The sequence below is a fragment of the Bombina bombina genome, chromosome 12 (assembly GCF_027579735.1).
Source record: "Bombina bombina isolate aBomBom1 chromosome 12, aBomBom1.pri, whole genome shotgun sequence".
In the NCBI taxonomy this organism is placed as follows: domain Eukaryota; kingdom Metazoa; phylum Chordata; class Amphibia; order Anura; family Bombinatoridae; genus Bombina; species Bombina bombina.
Genome location: NC_069510.1, coordinates 81,887,863 through 81,908,955, shown reverse-complemented (window position 1 = coordinate 81,908,955; position 21,093 = coordinate 81,887,863). Strand labels below are relative to the sequence as shown.

At 42.4% G+C, this 21,093-nt stretch overlaps 1 protein-coding gene across 3 annotated transcripts in view; it reads left to right on the top strand.

Moving 5' to 3' along the window:
- Positions 1-21,093, top strand: part of CDK16 (cyclin dependent kinase 16) — a 134,389-nt gene that overhangs the window by 72,559 nt on the left and 40,737 nt on the right. The window lies entirely within an intron of this gene.

Genomic DNA, 21,093 nt, shown 5'->3' with positions numbered 1-21,093 from the left:
TGTTCACATCCTCTGACTAGAGCACAGTGAAGTGAAACCAATTCAGTAGCTTTTAATAGGACAATTTATGGCAACTTCAAGTTTATTTATTAAATATTTATTTTGCCTAATTTTCCTGTAACTTAAGGGGACATTCCAGCCAAAATTGGAATCCACGTGGATGCATTTCAGTTTTGAATATAAGCATTTCTGTAATATACATTTATTAGCAAAAATGCTTCTAATAAAAGCTATAGCTGTTTCAAAACCATATTTAAGTTGTCATGTTCTGTCTCAGGATATTTTGTGAGAGCCTCATTGTCTGGAACAGTTGCTTTAAATGAAGATTAGTATTAGCCATATAGATTGAAAAGATATCAGATTTATTTAAATAACCAAATACTTTGATTGAGCCAATACTTGCAGGGTATTTTAAAGATAAACTATTCAGGTATGTTATGTCCACATACGCCAGGAGTGGAAAGGAACAAACAAGTAAGCAGAGATGCAAATTCAAAAGGAAAGTCTTTCTCCTGGTAATAACTGAAGTGCAGGAATTGCAGAAGGTAGGAAACAACCTTATGAACAGGTAGCAGCAGGTTTAAAGGTAAAGTCTTTGACCTGGTAATAACTGAAGTGCAGGATTTGCACAAAGCAGGAAAGAAACTTGTAAACAGGTGCAAAGGTGAAGTCTTCCTCCAAATATGCTTGTGACAAAACAGAAACAATGTGAAGACAATGTGCAGCCTAACAGCCAGCCTTAAATAGGGAGGTTTTGCACAGGATTGGCTCAGAGTATAACCAAAATTGAGAGCACCTGTGTTTTGCACAGGTGAAAATACAATTAGACAAATACAGCTTTGGCATTTGAAATTCACAACCTCTAGAACTGACTGTGGCTCAACACATAAGCAAACAGTGTAGTAAGCACAGAGCCACAGGTTCAAATCCCCACACAGCCCTTTCAAGCAGAATGCCTCCCAGACCTTTTCTTTTTAGTCTGGAGACTTGGCTCGTGACACTCATAGAGCCTTAGGTGCTTGTACCATCTGGTAATGACTCAGATTATTAATTGCTGACATGAGCCAAGCCCACTTGTGTTCTGAGCAGCTGCATTATTTAAAATGCTGGTGCACTGAGAATATCTAGCTATGCTTCACATGCAGTGATGTGAAAACTAAAACAGTGGTAACTTTTACAAGAAGCATTTTTGGTAATACATGTATATTGCACATTTGTTTCTTTTCAAAGATGTGCATTTTGACGGGAATGTCCCTTTAACTTTGAAAATGTGGTAATTTCTATGAGACGCTGGAATACATTGTCTTACTTCTTGTGTGGCTGGCTTGAGTCTTGTTATAGCTCATCTTGATCCTGGTATAACCGGAATGGAACTGCTTTTGGCAGGTTTTCTACTGGTTCCGTTGTGTTCATGCTGTGCTTTGCTATAGTCCAGAGATTGGCAAATTTATACAAAACAAAAAAGCCAACCACAATATTGAAAAGCCAGCAATTTGAGCCATTGTGTGTATTTTTAGGATTGGGGAATTTATCATGCTAATGAATAGAGCTGCAACAACTAATAAATCTAATTGATATTAATAGATTATGAAAATAGTTGTCAACAAATCTCATTATCGATTAGTTGGACTGCGCACGGCACCAGCTGTTTCACTCCAATGAGCTCCTGCACATGGTATTGTGTTTTATGGTTATGCCCTTAGCCTAAAGGATGTCTACATATGTTTACTTTTCACTTTTCTTTCATGTAATTAGCAAGAGTCCATGAGCTAGTGACGTATGGGATATACATTCCTACCAGGAGGGGCAAAGTTTCCCAAACCTCAAAATGCCTATAAATACACCCCTCACCACACCCACAAATCAGTTTTACAAACTTTGCCTCCTATGGAGGTGGTGAAGTAAGTTTGTGCTAGATTCTACGTTGATATGCGCTCCGCAGCAGGTTGGAGCCCGGTTTTCCTCTCAGCGTGCAGTGAATGTCAGAGGGATGTGAAGAGAGTATTGCCTATTTGAATTCAATGATCTCCTTCTACGGGGTCTATTTCATAGATTCTCTGTTATCGGTCGTAGAGATTCATCTCTTACCTCCCTTTTCAGATCGACGATATACTCTTATATATACCATTGCCTCTACTGATTCTCGTTTCAGTACTGGTTTGGCTTTCTACTACATGTAGATGAGTGTCCTGGGGTAAGTAAGTCTTATTTTCTGTGACACTCTAAGCTATGGTTGGACACTTTTATATTATATATAAGTTCTAAATATATGTATTCAAACATTTATTTGCCTTGATTCAGGTTGTTCAACGTTCCTTATTTCAGACAGTCAGTTTCATATTTGGGATAATGCATAATAAATCATTTTTTTCTTACCTTAAAAATTTGACTTTTCTCTTGTTAAGTGTGTTCAGTCCACGGGTCATCCATTACTTATGGGATATATTCTCCTTCCCAACAGGAAGTTGCAAGAGGATCACCCAAGCAGAGCTGCTATATAGCTCCTCCCCTCACATGTCATATCCAGTCATTCTCTTGCAACCCTCAACAAAGAAGGAGGTCGCGAGAGGAGCTGGAGTTTTTACTTAACCATTCTTCAATCAAAAGTTTGTTATTTTAAATGGCACCGGAGTGTGCTGTTTTTCTATCTCAGGCAGTATTTGGAAGAAGAAACTGCCTGCGTTTTTTTTCTATGATCTTAGCAGGCGTAACTAAGATCCACTGGCTGTTCTCGACATTCTGAGGAGTGGGGTAACTTCAGAATCTGGGAATAGCATGCGGGGTCCTCCGCAAATGAGGTATGTGCAGTACATTATTTTCTGGGAATGTAATTGACTAAGAAAATACTGCTGTTACCGTATGATGTAAGTACAGCCTTAAATGCAGTAATGGCGACTGGTATCAGGCTGATAAATGTATGCGCAGTCGAGTTATTTTCTAGGGACTAGAATTTGACTGAGAAAATACTGTTAAAACTGAAATAATTCTTAAGCCTTATCTGCAGTGGTAGCGACTGGTAGCAGGCTTAGTGATAAATTTGCATGACATTGGAAAATGTTGTTTTTTAATAAAACGTTTACTGGCATGTTATTCGTTTTGTGAGGTACTTTGGTGATAAATCTCTTTGGGCATGATTTTTTTCCACATGGCTAACATATATTTCTCCAACATAGGTGTGTCCGGTCCACGGCGTCATCCTTACTTGTGGGATATTCTCTTCCCCAACAGGAAATGGCAAAGAGCCCAGCAAAGCTGGTCACATGATCCCTCCTAGGCTCCGCCTACCCCAGTCATTCTCTTTGCCGTTGTACAGGCAACATCTCCACGGAGATGGCTTAGAGTTTTTTAGTGTTTAACTGTAGTTTTTATTATTCAATCAAGAGTTTATTATTTTAAAATAGTGCTGGTATGTACTATTTACTCAGAAACAGAAAAGAGATGAAGATTTCTGTTTGTATGAGGAAAATGATTTTAGCACCGTAACTAAAATCCATGGCTGTTCCACACAGGACTGTTGAGTGCAATTAACTTCAGTTGGGGGAACAGTGTGCAGTCTCTTACTGCTTGAGGTATGACACATTCTAACAAGACGATGTAATGCTGGAAGCTGTCATTTTCCCTATGGGATCCGGTAAGCCATGTTTATTAAGATAGTAAATAAGGGCTTCACAAGGGCTTATTAAGACTGTAGACTTTTTCTGGGCTAAATCGATTCATTATTAACACATATTTAGCCTTGAGGAATCATTTATTCTGGGTATTTTGATATGATTATATCGGCAGGCACTGTTTTTGACACCTTATTCTTTAGGGGCTTTCCCTAATCATAGTCAGAGCCTCATTTTCGCGCCGGTATGGCGCACTTGTTTTTGAGGACAGCATGGCATGCAGCTGCATGTGTGTGGAGCTCTGATACATAGAAAAGTCTTTCTGAAGGCATCATTTGGTATCGTATTCCCCTTTGGGCTTGGTTGGGTCTCAGCAAAGCAGATTCCAGGGACTGTAAAGGGGTTAAATATAAAAACGGCTCCGGTTCCGTTATTTTAAGGGTTAAAGCTTCCAAATTTGGTGTGCAATACTTTTAAGGCTTTAAGACACTGTGGTGAAATTTTGGTGAATTTTGAACAATTCCTTCATACTTTTTCGCAATTGCAGTAATAAAGTGTGTTTAGTTTAAAATTTAAAGTGACAGTAACGGTTTTATTTTAAAACGTTTTTTGTGCTTTGTTATCAAGTTTATGCCTGTTTAACATGTCTGAACTACCAGATAGATTGTGTTCTGACTGTGGGGAAACCAAGGTTCCTTCTCATTTAACTATATGTATTTTATGTCATAAAAAAATTTAGTAAAAATGATGCCCAAGATGATTCCTCAAGTGAGGGGAGTAAGCATGGTACTGCATCATCCCCTCCTTCGTCTACACCAGTCTTGCCCATACAGGAGGCCCCTAGTACATCTAGTGCGCCAATACTCCTTACTATGCAACATTTAACGGCTGTAATGGATAATTCTATCAAAAACATTTTAGCCAATATGCCCACTTATCAGTGAAAGCGCGACTGCTCTGTTTTAGAAAATTCTGTAGAGCATGAGAACGCTGATGATATGGTTTCTGAAGGGCCCCTACACCAGTCTGAGGGGGCCAGGGAGGTTTTGTCTGAGGGAGAAATTTCAGATTCAGGAAACATTTCTCAACAAGCTGAACCTGATGTGATTACTTTTAAATTTAAGTTGGAACATCTCCGCGCTCTGCTTAAGGAGGTGTTATCCAATTTGGATGATTGTGATTATCTGGTCATTCCAGAACCACTATGTAAAATGGAAAAGTTCTTAGAGGCCCCGGGGCCCCCCGAAGCTTTTCCTATATCCAAGCGGGTGGCGTACATTGTTAGTAAAGAATGGGACAGGCCCGGTATACCTTTAGTACCTCCCCCCATATTTATAAAATTGTTTTCCTATAGTCGACCCCAGAAAGGACTGATGGCAGACAGTCCCCAAGGTCGAGGGGGCGGTTTCTACTCTACACAAGCGCGCCACTATACCCATAGAAGATAGTTGTGCTTTCCAAGATCCTATGGATAAAAAATTAGAAGGTCTGCTAAAGATGTTTGTTCAGCAAGGTTCCCTTCTACAACCAATTGCATGCATTGTCCCTGTCACTGCAGCCGCGTGTTTCTAGTTTGATGAGCTAGGAAAGGCGATTATTAGTAATTCTTCTTCTTATGAGGAGATTATGGACAGAATTCGTGCTCTTAAATTGGCTAATTCTTTCACCCTAGACGCCACCTTGCAATTGGCTAGGTTAGCGGCGAAAAAATTCTGGGTCTGCTATTGTGGCGCAGAGCGCTTTGGTTAAAATCTTGGGCAGCGGATGCGTCTTCCAAGAACAAATTGCTTGACATTCCTTTCAAGGGGAAAACACTCTTTGGCCCTGACTTGAAAGAGATTATCTCTGATATCACTGGGGGCAAGGGCCACGCCCTTCCTCAGGATAGGTCTTTTCAAGACCAAAAATAAACCTACGTTTCGTCCCTTTCGCAGAAACGGATCAGCCCCAAGGGCTACGTCCTCTAAGCAGGAAGGTAATACTTCTCAAGCCAATCCAGCCTGGAGACCTATGCAAGGCTGGAACAAAGGAAAGCAGGCCAGGAAACCTGCCACTGCTACCAAGACAGCATGAAATGCGGGCCCCCGATCCGGGACCGGATCTGGTGGGGGGCAGACTCTCTCTCTTCGCTCAGGCTGGGGCAAGAGATGTTCTGGATCCTTGGGCGCTAGAAATAGTCTCCCAAGGTTATTCTCTGGAGTTCAAGGGGCTTCCTCCAAGGGGGAGGTTCCACAGGTCTCAGTTGTCTTCAGACCACATAAGAAGACAGGCATTCTTACATTGGGTAGAAGACCTGCTAAAAATGGGAGTGATTCATCCTGTTCCATTAGGAGAACTAGGGATGGGGTTCTACTCCAATCTGTTCATAGTTCCCAAAAAAGAGGGAACGTTCAGACCAATCTTAGATCTCAAGATCTTGAACAAGTTTCTCAAGGTTCCATCGTTCAAGATGGAAACCATTCGAACACTTCTTCCTTCCATCCAGGAAGGTCAATTCATGACCAAGGTGGATTTCAAGGATGCGTATCTACATATTCCTATCCACAAGGAACATCATCGGTTCCTAAGGTTTGAATTCCTGGACAAGCATTTCCAGTTCGTGGCGTTTTCTTTCGGATTAGCCACTGCTAAGACCAAGGGGCATTGCTGTAGTACCTTACTTGGACGACATTCTGATTCGAGCGTCGTCCCTTCCTCAAGTAAAGGCTCACACGGACATTGTCCTGGCCTTTCTCAGATCTCACGGATGGAAAGTGAACGTGGAAAAGAGTTCTCTATCTCCGTCAACGAGGGTTCCCTTCTTGGGAACTATAATAGACTCCTTAGAAATGAGGATTTTTCTGACAGAAGCCAGAAAAACAAAACTTCTAGACTCTTGTCGGATACTTCATTCCGTTCCTCTTCCTTCCATAGCGCAGTGCATGGAAGTGATAGGTTTGATGGTAGCGGCAATGGACATAGTTCCTTTTGTGCGCATTCATCTAAGACCATTACAACTGTTCATGCTCAGTCAGTGGAATGGGGACTATTCAGACTTGTCTCCGAAGATACAAGTAAATCAGAGGACCAGAGACTCATTCCGTTGGTGGCTGTCCCTGGACAACCTGTCACAAGGGATGACCTTCCGCAGACCAGAGTGGGTCATTGTCACGACCGACGCCAGTCTGATGGGCTGGGGCGCGGTCTGGGGATCCCTGAAAGCTCAGGGTCTTTGGTCTCGGGTAGAATCTCTTCTACCGATAAATATTCTGGAGCTGAGAGCGATATTCAATGCTCTCAAAGCTTGGCCTCAGCTAGCGAGGGCCAAGTTCATACATCAACCATCAGGGGGGAACAAGGAGTTCCCTAGCGATGGAAGAAGTGACCAAAATCATTCTATGGGCGGAGTCTCACTCCTGCCACCTGTCTGCTATCCACATCCCAGGAGTGGAAAATTGGGAAGCGGATTTTCTGAGTCGTCAGACATTGCATCCGGGGGAGTGGGAACTCCATCCGGAAATCTTTGCCCAAGTCACTCAACCGTGGGGCATTCCAGACATGGATCTGATGGCCTCTCGTCAGAACTTCAGAGTTCCTTACTACGGGTACAGATCCAGGGATCCCAAGGCGGCTCTAGTGGATGCACTAGTAGCACCTTGGACCTTCAAACTAGCTTATGTGTTCCCGCCGTTTCCTCTCATCCCCAGGCTGGTAGCCAGGATCAATCAGGAGAGGGCGTCGGTGATTTTGATAGCTCCTGCGTGGCCACGCAGGACTTGGTATGCAGATCTGGTGAATATGTCATCGGCTCCACCATGGAAGCTACCTTTGAGACGAGACCTTCTTGTTCTAGGTCCGTTCGACCCACTCCAGCTGACTGCTTGGAGATTGAACGCTTGATCTTATCAAAGCGAGGGTTCTCAGATTCTGTTATTAATACTCTTGTTCAGGCCTGAAAGCCTGTAACCAGAAAAATTACCACATAATTTGGTATATCTGTTGGTGTGAATCTGCAGGATTCCCTTGGGACAAGGTTAAGATTCCTAAGAGTCTATCCTTCCTTCGAGAAGGATTGGAAAGAGGATTATCTGCAAGTTCCTTGATGGGACAGATTTCTGCCTTGTCTGTGTTACTTCACAAAAAGCTGGCAGCTGTGCCAGATGTTCTAGCCTTTGTTCAGGCTCTGGTTAGAATCAAGCCTGTTTACAAAATTTTGACTCCTCCTTGGAGTCTCAACCTAGTTCTTTCAGTTCTTCAGGGGGTTCCGTTTGAACCCTTACATTCCGTTGATATTAAGTTATTATCTTGGAAAGTTTTGTTTTTGGTTGCAATTTCTTCTGCTAGAAGAGTTTCAGAATTATCTGCTCTGCAGTGTTCTTCTCCTTATCTGGTGTTCCATGCAGATAAGGTGGTTTTGCGTACTAAACCTGGTTTTCTTCCAAAAGTTGTTTCTAACAAAAACATTAACCAGGAGATAGTTGTGCCTTCTTTGTGTCCTAATCCAGTTTCAAAGAAGGAACGTTTGTTGCACAACTTGGATGTAGTTCGTGCTCTCAAATTTTACTTAGCAGCTACTAAGGATTTCAGACAAACTTTGTCTTTGTTTGTTGTTTATTCTGGTAAACGGAGAGGTCAAAAAGCAACTTCTTCCTCTCTCTCCTTCTGGATTAAAAGCATTATCCGATTGGCTTATGAGACTGCCGGACGGCAGCCTCCTGAAAGAATCACAGCTCACTCCACTAGGGCTGTGGCTTCCACATGGGCCTTCAAGAACGAGGCTTCTGTTGATCAGATATGTAAGGCAGCGACTTGGTCTTCACTGCACACTTTTTCTAAATTTTACAGATTTGATACTTTTGCTTCTTCTGAGGCTATTTTTGGGAGAAAGGTTTTGCAAGCCGTGGTGCCTTCCATTTAGGTGACCTGATTTGCTCCCTCCCTTCATCCGTGTCCTAAAGCTTTGGTATTGGTTCCCACAAGTAAGGATGACGCCGTGGACCGGACACACCTATGTTGGAGAAAACAGAATTTATGTTTACCTGATAAATTACTTTCTCCAACGGTGTGTCCGGTCCACGGCCCGCCCTGGTTTTTTTAATCAGGTCTGATAATTTATTTTCTTTAACTACAGTCACCACGGTAACATATGGTTTCTCCTATGCAAATATTCCTCCTTAACGTCGGTCGAATGACTGGGGTAGGCGGAGCCTAGGAGGGATCATGTGACCAGCTTTGCTGGGCTCTTTGCCATTTCCTGTTGGGGAAGAGAATATCCCACAAGTAAGGATGACGCCGTGGACCGGACACACCGTTGGAGAAAGTAATTTATCAGGTAAACATAAATTCTGTTTTTCTGCATGGAAACCGTTATATCAGGGCTCCCACTGTTGTAATAGGAGTGGGAGGGACCTTGTTTTAGCGCCTTGTTGCGCAGTTAAAATTCTAGCACAGTCTTCCTGCTTCTTCCTCCTTGATCCAGGACGTCTCTAGAGAGCTCAGGGGTCTGCAAAATTCATTTTTGAGGGAGGTAATCAGTCACAGCAGATCTGTGACAGTGTGTTTGACTGTGATTAAAAGCGTTAAATCTTAATTGATATCCGTTTTATTCGTTTTGGGTATTGAGGGGTTAATCATCCTTTTGCTAATGGGTGCAATCCTCTGCTAATAATACACTTCTTGTTAAGAATTGTTTAACTATATCTGTATTTTTTAAAGCGCTGCAGCGTTTTTTATATTGCTTGTAAACTTATTGAAAGTGATTTCCAAGCTTGCTAGTTTCATTGCCAAGTCTGTTTAAACATGTCTGATTCAGAGGAAACTGTTTGTTCATCATGTTCAAAAGCCAATGTGGAGCCCAATAGAACGATATGTACCAATTGTATTGATATTGCTTTGAATAAAAGTCAATCTGTACCGATAGAGAAACTATCACCAGACAACGAGGGGGAAGTTATGCTGCCTAACTCTCCTCACGTGTCAGTACCTGCGTCTCCCGCTCGGGAGATGCGGAAGATGGAGACGCCAAGTACATCTAGGCCCTTACAAATCACTTTACATGATATGGCTAATGTTATGAAAGAAGTATTATATAATATGCCCGAATTAAGAGGCAAGCGCGATAGCTCTGGGTTAAGGACAGAGCGTGCTGATGACACGGGAGCCATGTCTGATACTGCGTCACAATTTGCAGAACATGAGGACGGTGAGCTTCATTCTGTCGGTGACGGTTCTGATCCGGGGAGACCGGATTCAGAAATTTCAAATTTTAAATTTAAGCTTGAGAACCTCCGTGTGTTACTAGGGGAGGTGTTAGCGGCTCTGAATGATTGCGGCACGGTGGCAATTCCAGAGAAAATGTGTAGGTTGGATAGATACTATGCGGTACCGGTGTGTACTGACGTCTTTCCTATACCAAAAAGACTTACAGAAATTATTAGCAAGGAGTGGGATAGACCCGGTGTGCCTTTTTCCCCTCCTCCGATATTTAGAAAAATGTTTCCTATAGACGCCTCCACACGAGACTTATGGCAGACGGTCCCTAAGGTGGAGGGAGCAGTTTCTACTTTAGCCAAACGTACCACTATCCCGGTGGAGGATAGCTGTGCTTTCTCAGATCCAATGGATAAAAAATTAGAGGGTTACCTTAAGAAAATGTTTGTTCAACAGGGTTTTATATTGCAGCCTCTTGCATGCATTGCGCCTGTCACGGCTGCAGCGGCATTCTGGTTTGAGTCTCTGGAAGAGGCGATTCGCACAGCGCCATTGGATGAGGCTTTGAACAAAGTTAGAACCCTTAAACAAGCTAATGCGTTTGTTTCAGATGCCGTATAGTGCATTTAACCAAACTTACGGCTAAAAAGTCCGGATTCGCCATACAGGCGCGCAGGGCGCTCTGGCTTAAATCCTGGTCAGCGGATGTAACTTCCAAATCTAAACTACTTAACATTCCTTTCAAAGGGCAGACCTTATTCGGGCCCGGCTTGAAGGAAATTATTGCTGACATTACTGGAGGTAAGGGCCACGCCCTTCCTCAGGACAGGGCCAAACCAAAGGCCAAACAGTCTAATTTTCGTGCCTTTCGTAACTTCAAGGCAGGAGCAGCTTCAACTTCCTCCGCTCCAAAACAGGAAGGAACTACTGCTCGTTACAGACAGGGTTGGAAAGGCAACCAGTCATGGAACAAGGGCAAGCAGGCCAGAAAGCCTACTCCCGCCCCTAAGACAGCATGAAGACAGGGCCCCCTATCCGGAGACGGATTTAGTGGGGGGCAGACTTTCTCTCTTCGCCCAGGCTTGGGCAAGAGATGTGCAGGATCCCTGGACGTTGGAGATTATATCTCAGGGATACCTTCTGGATTTCAAAACCTCTCCTCCACAAGGGAGGTTCCATCTGTCGAGGTTATCAACAAACCTAGTAAAGAAAGAGGCATTTCTACAATGTGTACAAGACCTCTTAGTCATGGGAGTGATCCACTCAGTTCCGCGAACGGAACAGAGACAAGGATTTTACTCAAATCTATTTGTGGTTCCCAAAAAAGAGGGAACCTTCAGACCAATCTTGGACTTAAAGATCTTAAACAAATTCCTAAGGGTACCATCGTTCAAGATGGAAACCATTCGAACCATCCTACCCATGATCCAAGAGGGTCAATATATGACCACAGTGGACTTAAAGGATGCTTACCTTCACATACCGATTCACAAAGATCATTATCGGTACCTAATGTTTGCCTTTCTAGACAGGCATTACCAGTTTGTAGCTCTTCCCTTCGGGTTAGCTACGGCCCCGAGAATTTTTACGAAGGTTCTGGGCTCACTTCTGGCGGTACTAAGACCACGAGGCATAGCGGTGGCTCCGTACCTAGACGACAGTCTGATACAAGCGTCAAGTTTTCAAAATGCCAAGTCTCATACAGAGATAGTTCTAGCATTTCTGAGGTCGCATGGGTGGAAAGTGAACGTGGAAAAGAGTTCTCTGTTACCACTCACAAGGGTTCCTGTTCTAGGGACTCTTATAGATTCTGTAGAGATGAAGATTTACCTGACGGAGTCCAGGTTATCAAAGATTCTCAATGCTTGCCGTGTCCTTCATTCCATTCCAAGCCCATCAGTAGCTCAGTGCATGGAGGTAATCGGCTTAATGGTCGCGGCAATGGACATAGTGCCATTTGCGCGCCTGCATCTCAGACCGCTGCAACTATGCATGCTAAGTCAATGGAACGGGGATTACTCAGATCTGTCTCCTTTGCTAAATCTGGACCAGGAGACCAGAGATTCTCTACTCTGGTGGTTGTCACCGGTTCATCTGTCCAAAGGAATGACCTTTCGCAGACCAGATTGGACGATTGTCACAACGGATGCCAGCCTTCTAGGCTGGGGAGCAGTCTGGAATTCCCTGAAGGCTCAGGGATCGTGGACTCAGGAGGAGAAACTCCTTCCAATAAACATTCTAGAATTAAGAGCAATATTCAATGCTCTTCTAGCTTAGCGAAACTGAGGTTCATCAGATTTCAGTCGGACAACATCACGACTGTGGCTTACATCAATCATCAAGGGGGAACCAGGAGTTCCCTAGCGATGTTGGAAGTCTCGAAGATAATTCGCTGGGCAGAGTCTCACTCTTGCCACCTGTCAGCGATTTACATCCTAGGCGTGGAGAACTGGGAGGCGGATTTCCTAAGTCGCCAGACTTTTCATCCGGGAGAGTGGGAACTTCACCCGGAGGTATTTGCTCAACTGATTCGTCGTTGGGGCAAACCGGATCTGGATCTCATGGCATCTCGCCAGAACGCGAAGCTTCCTTGTTACGGATCCAGGGACCCGGGAGCGGTGCTGGTAGATGCATTAGCAGCCCCTTGGGTTTTCAACATAGCTTATGTGTTTCCACCATTTCCGTTGCTACCTCGACTGATTGCCAGGATCAAACAGGAGAGGGCATCGGTAATTCTGATAGCGCCTGCATGGCCACGCAGGACCTGGTATGCAGACCTAGTGGACATGTCGTCCTGTCCACCATGGTCTCTACCTCTGAGGCAGGACCTTCTAATTCAGGGTCCTTTCAACCATCCAAACCTAATTTCTCTGAGGCTGACTGCCTGGAAATTGAACGCTTGATTCTATCAAAGCGTGGGTTTTCGGATTCGGTTATTGATACATTAATACAGGCTCGGAAGCCTGTGACCAGAAAGATTTACCATAAGATATGGCGTAAATATTTATATTGGTGCGAATCCAAGAGTTACTCATGGAGTAAGGTTAGGATTCCTAGGATATTGGCTTTTCTACAAGAAGGGTTAGAAAAGGGTTTATCCGCTAGTTCGCTAAAGGGACAGATTTCCGCTCTGTCTATTCTTTTACACAAACGTCTGGCAGAGAATCCAGACGTCCAGGCTTTTTGTCAGGCTTTGGCTAGAATTAAGCCTGTGTTTAAAGCTGTTGCTCCTCCGTGGAGCTTAAACTTGGTTCTTAAAGTTCTTCAGGGTGTTCCGTTTGAACCCCTTCATTCCATTGATATTAAGCTTTTATCTTGGAAAGTTCTGTTTTTGATGGCTATTTCCTCGGCTCGAAGAGTCTCTGAGTTATCTGCCTTACATTGTGATTCTCCTTATCTGATCTTTCATTCAGAGAAGGTAGTCCTGCGTACTAAACCTGGGTTTTTACCTAAGGTTGTTTCTAACAGGAATATCAATCAAGAGATTGTTGTTCCATCATTATGTCCTAATCCTTCTTCAAAGAAGGAACGTCTTTTGCATAATCTAGACGTGGTCCGTGCTCTGAAGTTCTACTTACAGGCAACTAAAGATTTTCGACAAACTTCTTCTCTGTTTGTCATTTACTCTGGACAGAGGAGAGGTCAAAAGGCTTCGGCTACCTCTCTCTCTTGTTGGCTTCGTAGCATAATACGTTTAGCCTATGAGACTGCTGGACAGCAGCCTCCTGAAAGAATTACAGCTCATTCCACTAGAGCTGTGGCTTCCACCTGGGCCTTTAAGAATGAGGCCTCTGTTGAACAGATTTGCAAGGCTGCAACTTGGTCTTCACTTCATACTTTTTCCAAATTTTACAAATTTGACACTTTTGCTTCTTCGGAGGCTGGTTTTGGGAGAAAGGTTCTACAGGCAGTGGTTCCTTCTGTTTAATGTTCCTGCCTTGTCCCTCCCATCATCCGTGTACTTAGCTTTGGTATTGGTATCCCATAAGTAATGGATGACCCGTGGACTGAACACACTTAACAAGAGAAAACATAATTTATGCTTACCTGATAAATTTATTTCTCTTGTGGTGTGTTCAGTCCACGGCCCGCCCTGTCTTTTTGAGGCAGGTTCTAAATTTTAAAATTATAACTCCAGTCACCACTGCACCCTATAGTTTCTCCTTTCTCGTCTTGTTTCGGTCGAATGACTGGATATGACATGTGAGGGGAGGAGCTATATAGCAGCTCTGCTTGGGTGATCCTCTTGCAACTTCCTGTTGGGAAGGAGAATATATCCCATAAGTAATGGATGACCCGTGGACTGAACACACCACAAGAGAAATAAATTTATCAGGTAAGCATAAATTATGTTTTTTCCTGTGGGCTGTTAGGCTTGCGGGGGCTGAAAATGCTTCATTTTATTGCGTCATTTTGGCGCGGACTTTTTTGGCGCAAAAATTTTTCTTTGTTTCCGGCGTCATACGTGTCGCCGGAAGTTGCGTCATTTTTGACGGTTTTTGCGACAAAAGTGTCGGCGTTCTGGATGTGGCATCATTTTTGGCGCCAAAAGCATTTAGGCGCCAAATAATGTGGGCGTCTTTTTTTGGCGCTAAAAAATATGGGCGTCACTATTGTCTCCACATTATTTAAGTCTCATTGTTTATTGCTTCTGGTTGCTAGAAGCTTGTTCACTGGCATTTTTTCCAATTCCTGAAACTGTCATTTAAGGAATTTGATCAATTTTGCTTTATATGTTGTTTTTTCTATTACATATTGCAAGATGTCCCAGATTGACCCTGAGTCAGAAGATACTTCTGGAAAATCGCTGCCTAGTGCTGGATCTACCAAAATTAAGTGTATTTGCTGTAAACTTGTGGTATCTGTTCCTCCAGCTGTTTGTAATGAATGTCATGACAAACTTGTTAATGCAGATAATATTTCCTTTAGTAATGTTACATTACCTGTTGTTGTTCCATCAACATCTAATGCTCAGAGTGTTCCTGTTAACATAAGAGATTTTGTTTCTAAATCCATTAAGAAGGCTATGTCTGTTATTTCTCCTTCTAGTAAACGTAAAAGGTCTTTTAAAACTTCTCATTTTTCAGATGAATTTTTAAATGAACATCATCATTCTGATAATGATTCCTCTGGTTCAGAGGATTCTGTTTCATAGGTTGATGCTGATAAATCTTCATATTTATTCAAAATGGAATTTGTTCGTTCTTTACTTAAAGAAGTCTTAATTGCATTAGAAATAAAGGATTCTGGTCCTCTTGATACTACATCTAAACGTTTAAATAAGGTTTTTAAATCTCCTGTAGTTATTCCAGAAGTTTTTCCTGTCCCTGATGCTATTTCTGAAGTAATCTCCAGGGAATGGAATAATTTGGGTAATTCATTTACTCTTTCTAAACGTTTTAAGCAATTATATCCTGTGCCATCTGACAGATTAGAGTTTTGGGACAAAATCCCTAAGGTTGATGGGGCTATCCCTACTATTGCTAAACGTACTACTATTCCTACGGCAGATAGTACTTCCTTTAAGGATCCTTTAGATAGGAAAATTGAATCCTTTCTAAGAAAATCTTACTTATGTTCAGGTAATCTTCTTAGACCTGCTATATCTTTAGCGGATGTTGCTGCAGCTTCAACTTTTTGGTTAGAAGCTTTAGCGCAACATGTAACAGATCATAATTCTCATAGCATTGTTAATCTTCTTCAACATGCTAATAACTTTATTTGTGATGCCATCTTTGATATCATTAGGGTTGATGTCAGGTATATGTCTCTAGCCATTTTAGCTAGAAGAGCTTTATGGCTTAAAACTTGGAATGCTGATATGTCTTCTAAGTCAACTTTGCTTTCCCTTTCTTTCCAGGGTAATAAATTATTTGGTTCACAGTTGGATTCTATTATCTCAACTGTTACTGGAGGGAAAGGAACTTTTTTACCACAGGATAAAAAGTCTAAAGGTAAATTTAGGTCTAATAATCGTTTTCGTTCCTTTCGTCACATGAAGGAACAAAAACCTGATCCTTCACCCACAGGAGCGGTATCAGTTTGGAAACCATCTCCAGTCTGGAATAAATCCAAGCCTTTTAGAAAACCACAGCCAGCTCCAAAGTCCACATGAAGGTGCGGCCCTCATTCCAGCCCAGCTGGTAGGGGGCAGATTACGATTTTTCAAAGAAATTTGGATCAATTCAATTCACAATCTTTGGATTCAGAACATTGTTTCAGAAGGGTACGGAATTGGCTTCAAGATAAGGCCTCCTGCAAAAAGATTTTTTCTTTCCCGTGTCCCAGTAAATCCAGTGAAGGCTCTAGCATTTCTGAAATGTGTTTCAGATCTAGAGTTGGCTGGAGTAATTATGCCAGTTCCAGTTCTGGAACAGGGACTGGGGTTTTATTCAAATCTCTTCATTGTACCAAAGAAGGAGAATTCCTTCAGACCAGTTCTGGATCTAAAAATATTGAATCGTTATGTAAGGATACCAACATTCAAAATGGTAACTGTAAGGACTATCCTGCCTTTTGTTCAGCAAGGGCATTATATGTCTACAATAGATTTACAGGATGCATATCTGCATATTCTGATTCATCCAGATCACTTTCAGTTTCTGAGATTCTCTTTCCTAGACAAGCATTACCAGTTTGTGGCTCTGCCGTTTGGCCTAGCAACAGCTCCAAGGATTTTTACAAAGATTCTCGGTGCCCTTCTGTCTGTAATCAGAGAACAGGGTATTGTGGTATTTCCTTATTTGGACGATATCTTGGTAATTGCTCAGTCTTCACATTTAGCAGAATCTCATACGAATCGACTTGTATTGTTTCTTCGAAATCATGGTTGGAGGATCAATTTACCGAAAAGTTCATTGATTCCTCAGACAAGGGTAACCTTTTTAGGTTTCCAGATAGATTCAGTGTCCATGACTCTGTCTTTGACAGACAAGAGACGTCTAAAATTGATTTCAGCTTGTCGAAACCTTCAGTCTCAATCATTCCCTTCGGTAGCCTTATGCATGGAAATTCTAGGTCTTATGACTGCTGCATCGGACGCGATACCCTTTGCTCGTTTTCACATGCGACCTCTTCAGCTCTGTATGCTGAACCAGTGGTGCAGGGATTACACAAAGATATCTCAATTGATATCTTTAAAACCGATTGTTCGACACTCTCTGACGTGGTGGACAGATCACCATCGTTTAGTTCAGGGGGCTTCTTTTGTTCTTCCGACCTGGACTGTGATTTCAACAGATGCAAGTCTGACAGGTTGGGGGGCTGTTTGGGGGTCTCTGACAGCACAGGGGGTTTGGGAATCTCAGGAAGTGAGATTACCAATCAATATTTTGGAACTCCGTGCAATTTTCAGAGCTCTTCAGTCATGGCCCCTTCTAAAGAGAGAATCTTTCATTTGTTTTCAGACAGACAATGTCACAACTGTGGCATATATCAATCATCAAGGAGGGACTCACAGTCCTCTGGCTATGAAAGAAGTATCTCGAATACTGGTATGGGCGGAATCCAGCTCCTGTCTAATTTCTGCGGTTCATATCCCAGGTATAGACAATTGGGAAGCGGATTATCTCAGTCACCAGACGTTACATCCGGGCGAATGGTCTCTTCACCCAGAGGTATTCCTTCAGATTGTTCAAATGTGGGGACTTCCAGAAATAGATCTGATGGCCTCTCATCTAAACAAGAAACTTCCCAGGTATCTGTCCAGATCCAGGGATCCTCAAGCGGAAGCAGTGGATGCATTGTCACTTCCTTGGAAGTATCATCCTGCCTATATCTTTCCGCCTCTAGTTCTTCTTCCAAGAGTAATCTCCAAGATTCTGAAGGAATGCTCGTTTGTTCTGCTGGTGGCTCCAGCTTGGCTTCACAGGTTTTGGTATGCGGATCTTGTCCGGATGGCCTCTTGCCAACCGTGGACTCTTCCGTTAAGACCAGACCTTCTGTCGCAAGGCCCTTTTTTCCATCAGGATCTCAAATCCTTAAATTTAAAGGTATGGAGATTGAACGCTTGATTCTTAGTCAAAGAGGTTTCTCTGACTCTGTGATTAATACTATGTTACAGGGTCGTAAATCTGTATCTAGGAAGATATATTACCGAGTCTGGAAGACTTACATTTCTTGGTGTCTTTCTCATCATTTTTCCTGGCATTCTTTTAGAATTCCGAGAATTTTACAGTTTCTTCAGGATGGTTTGGATAAAGGTTTGTCTGCAAGTTCCTTGAAAGGACAAATCTCTGCTCTTTCTGTTCTTTTTCACAGAAAGATTGCTAATCTTCCTGATATTCATTGTTTTGTACAAGCTTTGGTTCGTATAAAACCTGTTATTAAGTCAATTTCTCCTCCTTGGAGTTTGAATTTGGTTCTGGGGGCTCTTCAAGCTCCTCCGTTTGAACCGATGCATTCACTGGACATTAAATTACTTTCTTGGAAAGTTTTGTTTCTTTTGGCCATCTCTTCTGCTAGAAGAGTTTCTGAATTATCTGCTCTTTCTTGTGAGTCTCCTTTTCTGATTTTTCATCAGGATAAGGCGGTGTTGCGAACTTCTTTTAAATTTTTACCTAAGGTTGTGAATTCTAACAACATTAGTAGAGAAATTGTGGTTCCTTCATTGTGTCCTAATCCTAAGAATTGTAAGGAGAGATCATTGCATTCTTTGGATGTAGTTAGAGCTTTGAAATATTATGTTGAAGCTACTAAGAATTTCCGGAAGACTTCTAGTCTATTTGTTATCTTTTCCGGTTCTAGGAAAGGTCAGAAGGCCTCTGCCATTTCTTTGGCATCTTGGTTGAAATCTTTAATTCATCATGCTTATGTCGAGTCGGGTAAAACTCTGCCTCAAAGGATTACAGCTCATTCTACTAGGTCAGTTTCTACTTCCTGGGCGTTTAGGAATGAAGCTTCGGTTGATCAGATTTGCAAAGCAGCAACTTGGTCTTCTTTGCATACTTTTACTAAATTCTACCATTTTGATGTGTTTTCTTCTTCTGAAGCAGTTTTTGGTAGAAAAGTACTTCAGGCAGCTGTTTCAGTTTGATTCTTCTGCTTATAATTTCAGTTTTTTCCATTATAAGATTTAATCTTTATTTTGGGTGTGGAATATTTTCAGCGGAATTGGCTGTCTTTATTTTGTCCCTCCCTCTCTAGTGACTCTTGCGTGGAAGATCCACATCTTGGGTAGTCATTATCCCATACGTCACTAGCTCATGGACTCTTGCTAATCACATGAAAGAAAACATAATTTATGTAAGAACTTACCTGATAAATTCATTTCTTTCATATTAGCAAGAGTCCATGAGGCCCACCCTTTTTTTGTGGTGGTTATAATTTTTTTGTATAAAGCACAATTATTCCAATTCCTTATTTTTTATGCTTTCGCACTTTTTTATCACCCCACTTCTTGGCTATTCGTTAAACTGATTTGTGGGTGTGGTGAGGGGTGTATTTATAGGCATTTTGAGGTTTGGGAAACTTTGCCCCTCCTGGTAGGAATGTATATTCCATACGTCACTAGCTCATGGACTCTTGCTAATATGAAAGAAATGAATTTATCAGGTAAGTTCTTACATAAATTATGTTTTTCAGGACATTTATAAGTTTCTTTTTAAGCTTACAACTACTCCTGGCTTATGTGCAACCCAGAAATAATAGGAGTCGTCATTTGGATTGTTTATATTTAATCAGTGCTTTGGGATTCTATGCTTTGTAAGTTTTATAATGCAGAACGTATTATTTATACTTAGCCCTAGATTGATTAGAGATGTTGTTTGACTTGATGTGCACTATTATCTGTTTGCACATTTAATAGCAGCTCGCTTGCTAAGGCTGATTATATGTACTGTATAGAAAACTGTGTATGGCTAAATCCTGTTATTGATATATTGTCCTTAGCGCTTTGGACCTTTTTTTTTCTTCTTAAATAGAGTCCACAGCTGCATTCATTACTTCACGGGTGATTAGCCGCGCTTTACAAGTACCCCATACATACATACATTCATTAATTACTTTTGGGAAATTAGAACCTGGCCATCAGGAGGAGGCAGACACACCCCAGCCATAGGCTTAAATACTCCTCCCACTCCCCTCATCCCCCAGTCATTCTTTGCCTTTCGTCCCAGGAGGTTGGCAGAGAAGTGTCAAAATTTTTGTTTTTGTCTCTTATGGAGGGTAGTACTCTTCGGCATGGGACAGGAGTTTTAAGTAGTCCTGTCAGTCTCTCAGTGAGGGCTTGGATGAAAGTTAGAGTCCGGAGATTCAGGAAGTTTCTTTCTGCAAAACCATCCGACTCATGTTAACAGCTCCTCAAGCAATCGGCATTGTCGAACTTCGCTCCGCTGCCTGCTTTCTTCTCTCAAGTCCATGGCGGAGGAGATGCTACTATCTGTCACACTTGAAAGGCCGTGTTCCTGTTCCACGGCATAGATTCCGGTAAGATCGTTTCATTTTACTTTATCATCAATGTACTGTAAAGTGAATGTTTTCCCAAGAGGCTACAACTCCTTGCGGGTCTAACTATATGACATAAGGGTCTCAGTGAGTCTCTGTTAGCATCTTAGAATCAAGGGTTAATATCTCCTGAGGGGGGTTATTGAACAGGGGGGTTTATAATTATGTATGTTATGTGATTCAACCTGCTTATGTGTGATATTTATGGCCTCGTGGTTGTAACTTTGAGGCCTATGGAAGTGACGCCGCCTTTTGGTTGGGCGCGCTTTTTTGGACTGTACGGTTCACCTTATGTTCGGGCGTGGTTTCGTTATGTTCCCCATTTCTGCATTCCTGACTATGTGGCGAAGGAGATATTCTAGTCCGCAGGGGTCTGGTCATAGGAGGTGGTGAGTGCCCCAGCCATTGGGGGTGTCAGGTGCCCTTTTTGTTTTTACTACTTTAGTCCATATTTTTATATCCCCTATCCAGTTATGGAGGATTCTGATGCTGAGATTGTGCTAATTTCAGATTCAGTTACAGAGGATTCTGATACTGAAACTATTTTGATTTCAGATTCTGTGTCCGGTGACGAATCCGGATTGGCCTCGTTGACACAGGTCAACCAGTTTTGTTCCGTATGCCATATGAGAGCGCCTGGTTCCTCGGGTTTGGAGAATCAGGGGACTGCTGAGCCATCCGCCTCTTTGGTTCCGTCCTCCAAGAGGCGAGTTCCCTATCGATTCATACTTCTACACATGCGGGTAACCCAGTTTATGGTTCCTCCATGCGAGGTTGCAGCACGTTTTTGCTTCCAGATAATGTTTGCGATGGTTCTTCTGCAGAGTCTAGACGTTTATTTGAGATAATTGAG